Consider the following 11,148-nt stretch of genomic DNA (forward strand, 5'->3'; position numbering starts at 1 on the left):
ATTTAAGGAAAACTTTGGCTGGGTGTCGTCAGTAACAAAATTCTGACTTCCCCATAAACAAGAATTTTGAGCTTTTTTGACATGCATACGATATCAACAAATGTGCTTTTGAAACGGCATCCTATAATAAAGGATGCTATAATAACTGTGTGAACATTTGGAAGCTATAGTAGCTCAATAAATTAATAACATTTGGATGGTCGATGCAAGATATAAAATTCCTGGCTCAAAAAATCTACTAAGTACAAGATAAGCCCGTATATGTTCATATGCATTATTAATATATAATATGAACAGAAATGTATATTCTACATCACCAAGATCTCTTGGGCTGCAACAATTGTTAGGCTTGTTTCCTTTGGTGTAAGGCCAAAGGAAAATATCTACAAATAATAAAGTCTTTCAAAATACTTCCCCCTTCCCAATAAAGAGTCTATGAATTCAGATATGGATATCCAAGCCTAGCTGTTTTAAGACAATTAAAAAATTAAGGAATGTAAAAATGACATCACTCTTACGAGTAGGTTTTTCCTAAAGCTGTAGGGTATTTAAAGTATATGGTTTTTATTTTAACCTGTTATGAATTTACTATTAAGAGTAAATGTAGTAAAATGTATTTTAAAATTTAACTCAATGTAACTATGGATACACGTGTCCTACACAAAGACTCTGGAGTAACCAATGATTTATAATAAGTTAAAAGATCAAGAATATAGAATTTAATACCCACTGTACTTCATTTTGAATGTTTTTATATTATATTCACTTCCATGTCCTCTTAAAACAAAATTCCCTGAGTCCAATCAGTGCTGCATGTGAGTCCACGGATGCGGGGCTTGCCACTGGAGCACAGATTACGTATCAGTGACCACAAATAAAGAAAACTGACTTTCCCTTTCCCAGCAGCCAGCAGCTACCAATAGCCCATCATCTCGAGGCAGAGCCTGGTGAGCTCCTCCCCTACCCATGCGGAATCATGAATGGCAGCATGTCCATTTAGCAAAACAAGAATATTAGTTTCCCTGCTAGGACCTATGAATGCCCTATCCATTTTTCACCAAGTTTATAATACCTGTCATGAGCTCCCTCATATGGAACAGGCCTTAAATCCAGTCAGAAAGTGACTGATTTATTATTATTATTATTATTAAGAGTCACATGACTCCACAGCAGTGGGGACAGTTTGTCTGGTAGGTTGGTATTATAACACGCATGGTCTGATGCTAAGTAGGACCACTGGATACCTCCCCACCTGCAGGACGTTATAGCACCATGAAAGCTAACCAGAAGGGAGGAGGTTTCCACATCAATTCAAGACTGATTTTGCTATGTCCTGCAACCAAACTGTGTGGTGTCTTAAATACGGTCTTACCATTCCATTATGGTGGGCAACCAAGAGCATTGTCAAAAGTCTGTGCTGTTTTGAAGGCCTTTGGGAGTCCCTCTAACTAACTAATTTGTAGGGAGAAATCCTATGATATTGAGATTATGTTGTTCATTAACCCATGTCTTTTGAGAGTAATTTTGTTCATCCATATGAAGGGCATAACACACTCTGGGTGGATGCTTTGGTGCATAAACAGAATGGGCGCATTCTCTAAACTCAAAATGAAAGGTCCATTTAATTCTGGACGAACCATACTTAGTATCTTTGAAATAACAAGTCACAGTAAGAACCAACACAGGCAATAATGTTCTCTTTCCAATGAGGTAGGTATCACTTCACTTCTGCACTCAAGTGGCTTAGACAGGGGAATTTTCAACAGAGCTGTGCTCTTTGGAAATGAAAACCACTAAATCAAGAGCTACCATTCTGTATGGCTATCATGGAAGTATCATTACTGTATTATTAGACTTAGGAACAGTTCAGCTCATGTTTATTTTGTTGAAGTCATTCACACATGTACATACAAGGAAAGATTATCATATTAAAAACACTATATTTAAGAACCCCATGAAAAGAATACATTGTGAACTTGGAGAAATTTCTAACCAGAGCTGATCTTCATTCTGTGTTCTTCAAGTATTCTAGATTAGGAATAAGACCAAAGCATTTTTTTGTCTTGATCTTGATCTTCTTTTATTGTTACTCTTAATGAATAGAGAAGCACTGGGTAAAAAGTATGCGAAAACATCTGAATTAACTGTATTTTTGCTCTAAAAGATTGTTTAATAAATAGCTCTAAAGGGTTGTTTAATAAATACACAAATAAATGACTTTAGATGTTAAAGGCGATACTTTGTTGCATATTATTAATTGCATATAAAGAAGGATTTTAATCCTTATGATGCTGTAGCTTGAGCACTGGATATCAATTACCATTATTCTAAGATTTGTTTTGATTGAGTTTGCCAAAGGAAAGAGCAGATAATGATCCTGATACAAACACAGTGCTGAGAAGTCTAAACTCAGTCACATTTTCAGGTATAATTTTAGTAGCAGAACAGTGTTTGGTTGGCTTGCTTACTGTGAACAACCTAAATGCAATTATTCACTCTCAGTGCAGTGGGGTTTCTGCTACATCACCCCGCCCCCCACCCAAACCAGATGTTAGTAAAAAATGATCTATATTTCTGAGTTCCTGGGGTTCTGTATCAGTAGTTCATATTGTCATTAGGGGAAGCTAGTGCATACTGTTAATCTAATAGCTGAAATCAAACTAGCCAGATAGTGCGATGAAAGCAGTCATTACAGGGAGCATCACACATGAGCAGTAACTGTTCCCGCTGACAGTTATTAGACTTCTTTCCAGATGTTAATCTCTGCTTTCCTTTTCAGTCAATTAGAAACAGCTACCACCATGTTTACAGAATTTCTATTAGTTCAGTGTGAGCTTTTAAAAATTGACGCATTGAACTTCTAGTAGCTCAGTTGATGAAATTTTACCTCCTGCTTCTTTCTACCAATCATAACTATATGGAACTCTAGCTTTCCACCAGTTCACGGGTTCTTCTTATTTATTTTACACAGAATGGTCTGCTTTATGTGAATATTAAGTAGTTCCAGACCCTTCTAATTAGATTAGGTGATATTTTCATTTGTCACAGCAGGACTAGGCAGTCACAAAGGAGTGATACTGAATGCAGAACAGAAAACATTTGCCCTGCTGCTTAAGCTCATCATTAGCATGGTTGTGTGTGTGTGTGTGTGTGTGTGTGTGTGTGTGTGATAGAGAGAGAGAGAGAGAGAGAGAGAGAGAGAGAGAGAGAGAGAGAGTATGCACACACACATATACAAAAAATACATGTTAGCATTATGGCAAAAACTATGATGGTGGGAAAGGGGCCAGACAACTTGCATAGGGATGAAACTTGAATGAACACCTTAAAACTTCTTCCATTTATGGTTGTGAGCCTAGCCTTTAATGGCTGAGCCATCTCTTACTCAGCAATAAAAAAAAAAAACAAAGAAATCATGAAATTTTCAGGTACATAGTGGGAACTAGAAAAGATCACCCTGAGTGAGGTATCCCAGAAGCAGAAAGACACACACGGTATGTACTCACTCATAAGTGGATATTAGACATATAATATATGACAAACATACTAAAATCTGTACACCTAAAGAAACTAATCAAGAAGGAGGACTATGGCTAAAATGCTCAATCCCCATTCAGAAAGGCAAAGAGGATGGACATTGGAGGAAGGAGAAAACAGGGAACAGGACAGGAGCCTACAACAGAGGGCCTCTGAAAGGCTCTACCCTCCAGGGTATCAAAGAAGATGCTGAGACTCATAGCCAAACATTGGGCAGAGTGCAGGGAATCTTATGAAAGAAATGGGTGATAGTAAGACCTGGAGAAAACAAGAGCTCCACAAGGAGAACAACAAATCCAAAAAGTCTGGGCACAGGGGTCTTTTCTGAGACTGATACTCCAGCCAAGGACCACTCATGGAGATGGCCTGGCACTGGCAGTTCAGTGTCCAAGTGGGTTCCATAGTAATGAGGACAGGGACTGTCTCTGATATGAACTGATTGGCCTGCTCTCTGATCACCTCCCTCTGAGTGGGGAGCAGCCTTACCAGGCCACAGAGAAAGACAATGCAGCCATTCCTGATGAGACCTGATAGACTAGGATCAGAGGGAAGGAGAGGAAGACCTCTCCTATCAGTGGGCTTGGAGAGGGGCATGGGTGGAGAAGGGGTATGGAGGGTATGATTGGGAAGGGAGGAAGGAAGGAGCTACAGGGGGGATACAAAGTAAATAAACTGTAATTAATAATAATAATAATAATAATAATAATAATAATAATAAACTTCTTCCATGTTACAAGCACAAACTTGCTTAAAGAAGAGTTCTAGTGTCATCATGGGTTTGTATCGACTGCCATTCCTGCATCCCCCAGAAGAAATTACCATGACAATTAAATGAGAATGGTATGCCTTTGCACGCCTGTGAGAAGAGCAGGCCAAGAAGAGGAAAAGAGAGAAGGTCAGTTCATGATACTCCTATGATCGCTTGCTTGTGCTCTTTGTGTTTGACCAGTGATGAGTATTGTGTCTGTGCTAATACAATGTTGTTTCTACCCAGAATTCTAAGGATGGATATCAACCCTGAAAGGAAATATACTTGAGAAATATTAGGATGATCTCAAATGTAATTCATAGCTTGCATCAACACCTGCATATGTTAGGCATCTCATACTATGTATTTTATATGGTAAGAAAAAGAATCCATTCAGGCAACATTTAGACAGTGAGGGGGTTCTTTAATCTCATCATTAAGGACATGAGGAGAGGAAGCTGTAGGGTTTCTTAGCTGACCACGTCAGTGATGTCTTCTGAATCTACTTTTGTGTTCCTACTCTGCCACCTTTAGCAGACAGATGTGATTCCTGCTTTTGCTATTACAACAGCCCAATTTCATTTTCAGGTTATAACACATGCAGGCCAAAAGAGTTATATGCTTTTTTGTATATTGTTGGTTAGGATTTATTTATGGGAACGATATTTCTGGAGCCTCCCAGATTTCATCTCATGTTTATTAATCGAAGTGTATTCTTCATAAAAGAAACTCTAGTAAAGGTCAGATAATGGGCCACTAGGAAATGATAATGTCAATCCACCCTCAAGTTCTGATCCATCCTCTTATAAGTCATCCTTCACTCCCCAACCATCCTCAGAAACGCAATGGTCTGATCTATGTCACTGTGGATTTGACTGTGAACAGGTTCTGTAAGGGTAACAGTGTTCAGTATTTACTATTTTGTCTTGTTATTTTTGAGGGGTGTAGAGTCGTTCCTCGTAACAGTAGTGTGGTCACTTATCTTGCTGAGCAGTTTGGTAGTAAGGGTATATCACGTTCACCTATAATTTCACAATTTGACAAAGATTCAAATGATTCCCACATCTCAGTGAACACTAACAAATCTAACATGGATGCTTATGTGAGCATATACGCTCTCACTTCTCTTAGGTAAACACTGAGGAGTAGAAATGGTTATATTACAAGATGATTATTAATTAATTAATTAATTAAGTAAGTAAGTAAATATCTCAAGTATTGACGTGGCTTCTGTTCTCATCATCAGTGATGGGAGTTTCAGTTTGCCCATATCTTGACCAAGTTTCAGAACCCAGACTCTTTACTTTTAGGTTCTGTACTGGCTATGTGCTGATAGCCTGGTTTGTTGAACCCTGACCTCTAATTATGCCACTCATGCTTACTGTGCATGTCATCTGTGATCTTCTTGTGTGAAATGTTTCTTCAATCTTCCTCCCTTAGAATATCTGAGCTGCCTTTTTCTTACTGCAAAGTTTCCATGTATTCTATATACAAAACCTTAGTCAAATGTGTTTCAGTGATTTTTCCATCTGTCAAGGCTTGCCATTTTGTTTGAGGATTATCTTTTGAAAAACAGAATTTTTCATTTGGATGGAGTACAATTGATCAATACGTTCAGACTTCACAATTATAATAAATTTTTGTTGTTTAAGCCTCCTATCTGTGGTCCTTTGTCATGTTACATCTAAGAAAATGAATCCAACTCCAGTATCACTTAGTGATGAGATTATCTTTCTCCACTAATTACCCTTGCTCCTCATAGCAAAATCAATAGGTCATATTTGTATGGGAGTCTGAGTATTATCTCCTTTTCCATGTATGTATCTTTGTTCAAATTTTATACAAACAATATGCTCTTAAAGTAAGATTAAAAATTTTAATTAATGTTTTCAAAGTTTCATATATCAACACTGTATGTAGCCCATCTTTCTCTAACTCCTCCTCTCCTCTTGCTTCTTTCCAAATTCATAATCACTTCTTTAATTATTACTGTTACACACACACACACACACAGCCTACTGAGTCCTTTTAACTTTGCTTATGTCACATGCATTAGGAGTGATTCTACTACATGAGGTCAGTGGCTGCTAAGACGGAAATACAGAGCTTTATAATGCCTGCTAAGAGGGAAATACAGAGCTTTATAATGCCTCTTAAAGTTCTTCGTTGAGTTGTGCAGTTGGAATCAAGGAGGTTTTGGCTACTCTTTGTATTTTCCTATGTATTTCAGAAACGCTGTCAACTTCTGGGGGAAACAAAAGCTTCCACATATTTTGACTGATCTATAGATGAATGAAATATATTCAAATAGCCAGCCGTGAGTCCTTTAACTTAGGAACGTAGGTCTTCAATTTCTCATAGGAGTGTTTTTTTTTTTTTTTCATTTTTGGACAGGAGTTCTAGTTTTTGTCCTTGCAAGTTTCCTCACTATATTCCTTAAGTCTTGATGCATTTTCAGATATAGTCATAAAGTTTCCTTCTGTGACTTATATTCTATAGCTTGAGTAAAGAAATTGTTTCTAGACTTCTTAAAATAGGTTTCATAGGATTATCTTCCTAAGTAATAATTTAATCTATAAATAAATAATGTTCTTTTTTTTCTGATTTCTAGTCTGTAAATAGAATGGCTAATCTCAGTTGTCAACATGATTGAATCTGGGATCACTCTCTTGGTGAGTGCATGAAGACATCTCTGAAAGGGATGAACTGATAGTTGGGAGTGAAGAGGGGAACCTTCTCCAGAGTATGCAGCTCAAGCATCCAGAGCCCTAGGGAAGACCAGTGTCCTTTTACCCACATGTCTTTGCTCCTTGCTGGTGATCACATCTTCTCTGTTGCTCCTACATCCTTCTCTATGTCAAAATCCAGTTTTTCCTTTATATATTTTTACACTTTATTGACATCATAGTCACATATGAAAAACTTCATCTTTTAGCGCACAGTGTTAATATACATTTCATATATTTAAAGTGCTGTGCAACCAGCAACATCATTTGATTTCAATCTTGTCTGTCACCACTAAAAATAATACTTGAATGAATTGGTCTCTCTTTACTTCCTCACTTCCCTATTTAGTCTCCACCTTTTGCTTTGCTTATTTTGGACAAGGGTGTCAAAGGGTGAAAGGATAAATCCAGTTCCTGATATTTCACCTTGACTTGTAATGTAATGTATTGAATGCATGAGAATCTTAGTGATGAAGAAGGTCCAATATGTTAGACTATATTAATTTAAGAGCACACAGTACACCCACATTATATTTTTGGTTGCAAAGATTCCAACTTTAAAAAGATTTTTAAGCTTCATATAAATGTGATCACACATTTTATATTTACCACAAGCAGTAGATAAAATTCTATATGCATCTGGCAACCAATATATTGGAATAAAAACTGAAAAGAATGTTTGGATTTGAAGTCAGTTTCAAATAAAAAGAGCTCATTTACAATGTATGTATTTTAATATTCTCATGAGGAAATTTAAAGCAGTTCCTATGTGTTACTTTTCTTCCAGATGCTGGAGCATTATCAGCAGAGATTTACTGCATTAGAATGTTGAACACAGGACTCTTGTCTCTTAGTAATCCACTCAAAACACTTGTAGAAATGAACAGACAATTGAGAAACAAGTGCCAAATTACAGGAGAAAAGGTGCTGGCATTGTATATAAAAGAGTATGTAAAGACATACTTAAGAAAATGGTTAGCTTCATTATCAAAAATGCAAAGAACTATCAAAATATTTTTGTATGTTAGTTTTTATTTAACATGTTATACATTTTCACTACTTCTCTTACACAAAATTTTATGAAACAATTTTAGCACAGTCATTTCAAATTATGAAACTGGTACTTCCCTTCATAAATTCTAGAATTTGCAACAGTTCAGTATATGAAAATTTGAAGTGGAGATATAAGCTAAGTACTGCTGGCATTTTAAAAATTAAGAGGAGATAGTAACAAGTAAGTTGTTGGTTCATGGATGGTAGGTACTGCCTATTTTCAGTTTTTACAAGGATGTGTCCCTCGGAGTCTATCCATGCTTCTGTGGATGTTTTGATAGTCATGCAAATGCCAGGCATCACTAACTAGACTCAATGGGTTTAAAAAAGACTATGTGAAGTTAGAAGGGAAAAGTGCTGGGGGAAGAGAGAATGAGTGGATTGACCACGGAGGTGGATTTAATCGAAACACATTACATTCGTATATGACAATAAAAGAGCAGAACAGGAAAAGTTAAGGGGCTACATTGAAAATACCTGTTTGAAGGTGGCTCATTGTTTTCCTCTGTCATCATGAGACCCATCATGGTGCACAAGCAATATCTGCTAATAAACCATTCTCTCAATATCACGTCTATGGTGTAGCTCAACGGAAAAGAAAATCTTAAATTATTCCCCAATCTATATTTTTGTTATACTATTTCACAGTCATAAACAGCTCTCAGTTTTGAGAGATTTAAATGAAAAATCTTGTTCTGACAGTTTTTAACATTTATATTTATATCAACAACCAGTTTAGTTGTTTTCACTATTCCACGGCCCATTTCCTTCTACCTCTCCCAGTGGAGGCCTTTCTTTTCAACAAGTCTCCCTCCTGCTTTCATTTCTCCTTTACATGTGGATAGCCCACTGTATAGAATGCGACTTTCTTTCCTGTGAAGGGTGCAAGTGAGTTTCATGGAGCAAAGGAAACGTGTAAGAAGTCTAGAGCCCACTGGGGTAGTGGTGACGTTAACTTTTCAAACAACCTATTATAGTGGGCACGGACCAGTACAACAGGTTAATAAAACGCGTATTAGAGGAAGTGCTGACCATGACCTAACCATGACAGCTTTCTCTCGGTTCTAACACTGCTTAATATCAGCCTGCAGAAAGCAGGGATTCCACCAGGGTTTCATACTGGCTGACAAAGGTGATTTGTATATTTATTGTAGTGGCCACACGATGACATATCGTTTCAGAACTTTCCAAGTCTTATTCTATAATTAAGTAAATTTCCTTGTGCAGGGCTGATCCCTATATATACTTAACAAAACAGAACAAGACAAAAGCACTTAGTTAAAAAAACAACCTGTTATCATTACTTATATATTGCTTATTATTTACTCTAGGGTCTGGTATTCTAATTACGACCAAAACTACAGGTGTTGGGGCTCCCTCACCCATAAAAAGCTTGTTCATCCACACATGGGAGTGTGAGGAAGAGGATCAGAAATTCTTGGCAACATAAGGAATTCAGGGCCAGCCTGAGCTACACAGGTCCATCTATCTCAACCCCACTGTTCCTCTCCCCATAAAAGCATTGGAAGGATGATGAAAAGACTGGGTCTTGTTTTATTCTCTCTATTTTTGCCAGAAGTAGATACATGCATTTCATATTCAAATACTTTTTTATATATAGTGTATAAAATGTCAGATTTAATAAAAATCTTGCTTCTATAAAATAAATCATTTAATACCATTCCCTGTATTTTGCATAAATCCCAATTAACATTTAAAAATACTTAGTATGAATTGTGTGATGGATATTTGGAGTTCTCTTAAAGTATCCTATATAGATTCCTTGGTTTGCCTTTTATTTGAAAACTGAGATATAGTTTATTCTAAAAACCTTGTATGTTTTTGTCAGTAATATTTTTAAGTCATTCTCAAGTACATAGGCAACATGACCTTTGCAAAACAAACTATTGTTGTAGAAAGTTCTTGATGGAATTGGTATAATGCAGGAGGACCAGCTGCCATTTGAACATCTCAGGAAAAAAGGTCATGTACTCATTGTAATTCATGTGAATGAGGAGAATAAATCAACAGAAAACGCATCTCTCTCTCTCTGCTGGTTGCCAACCTTTTTTTCTATTTACAGAAAATTTCACAGAAGTGATTTTAGTTTCATTGTGTGTTTCTGTGACAATTTTATTTTATCCTTCCTTCGTTCCTCCCTTCATTCCTTTGATCAAGTCATAGTCTATTATCATTTACCAACTAGTTCTCTGTGGATGCAAAGATCCAGATGGCCCCAGCAGATGGAACCTTGGAGAGCTGGTTAAAATGTCTGAGACACATCTATCATGTAAACACTGTATAGGAAATTTGGGTAAAGCTAAAGATCTGAAATTTTATGGAGTGTAGAAGAGAGTCAGTCCATCTGCAGACACAAAGGTGACTATAACTTCTTAAAGACACTTATTGCAATGTGCTCTTTATGCATTATTTAATCATCTGACATTTAAACCATTCCATCAAATCATGATAACAGGGAAAACCTTCCTAGGGTCTCCCAATTCTGTCATGCTTTCTAAATCATTAGTGTGAGTTACAGAGAAATGAAAAACATTCTTGAAAATCAGTTCAAGGCTTTGGAATTGCTCTGTTTTTGGACAGAGGCAAGGAAATATTTTAATTTTATTTGGCAATGGTTAATTGGGCATAGTAGTTCATACTGTTTTTTGAATATAATTGAATTACTTTTCCTCAAGCCTTCATAAACACACTGACCCAGTAAGCTCACTAAGTAGAAATTGGGGTCTCATATTAAAAGATAAAATATTGATACAGTGTTTTCACATAGTGTATATCTTGTGTATATACATTCTTTCTTTTCTATTTATTATTTTAAGTATTAAAATCCAGGCTGATAGTTCTCTAACTCCAGGGTTTTCCCTGTGTTTAAAACCAGACACACTAAATCTGTTAGAAGAAAAAGTGGGGAAGAGCCTTGACCTCATTGGCACAGGAGACAATTTGCTGAACAGAACACCAACAGCACAGGCTCTAAGAGCAACAATCAATGAATGGGACCTCATGAAAATGAAAAGCTTCTGTAAAGCAAAAGACACTGTCATTAGAACAAAACAACAGTCTACA

Source organism: Meriones unguiculatus, chromosome 15, assembly GCF_030254825.1.
Source record: "Meriones unguiculatus strain TT.TT164.6M chromosome 15, Bangor_MerUng_6.1, whole genome shotgun sequence".
In the NCBI taxonomy this organism is placed as follows: domain Eukaryota; kingdom Metazoa; phylum Chordata; class Mammalia; order Rodentia; family Muridae; genus Meriones; species Meriones unguiculatus.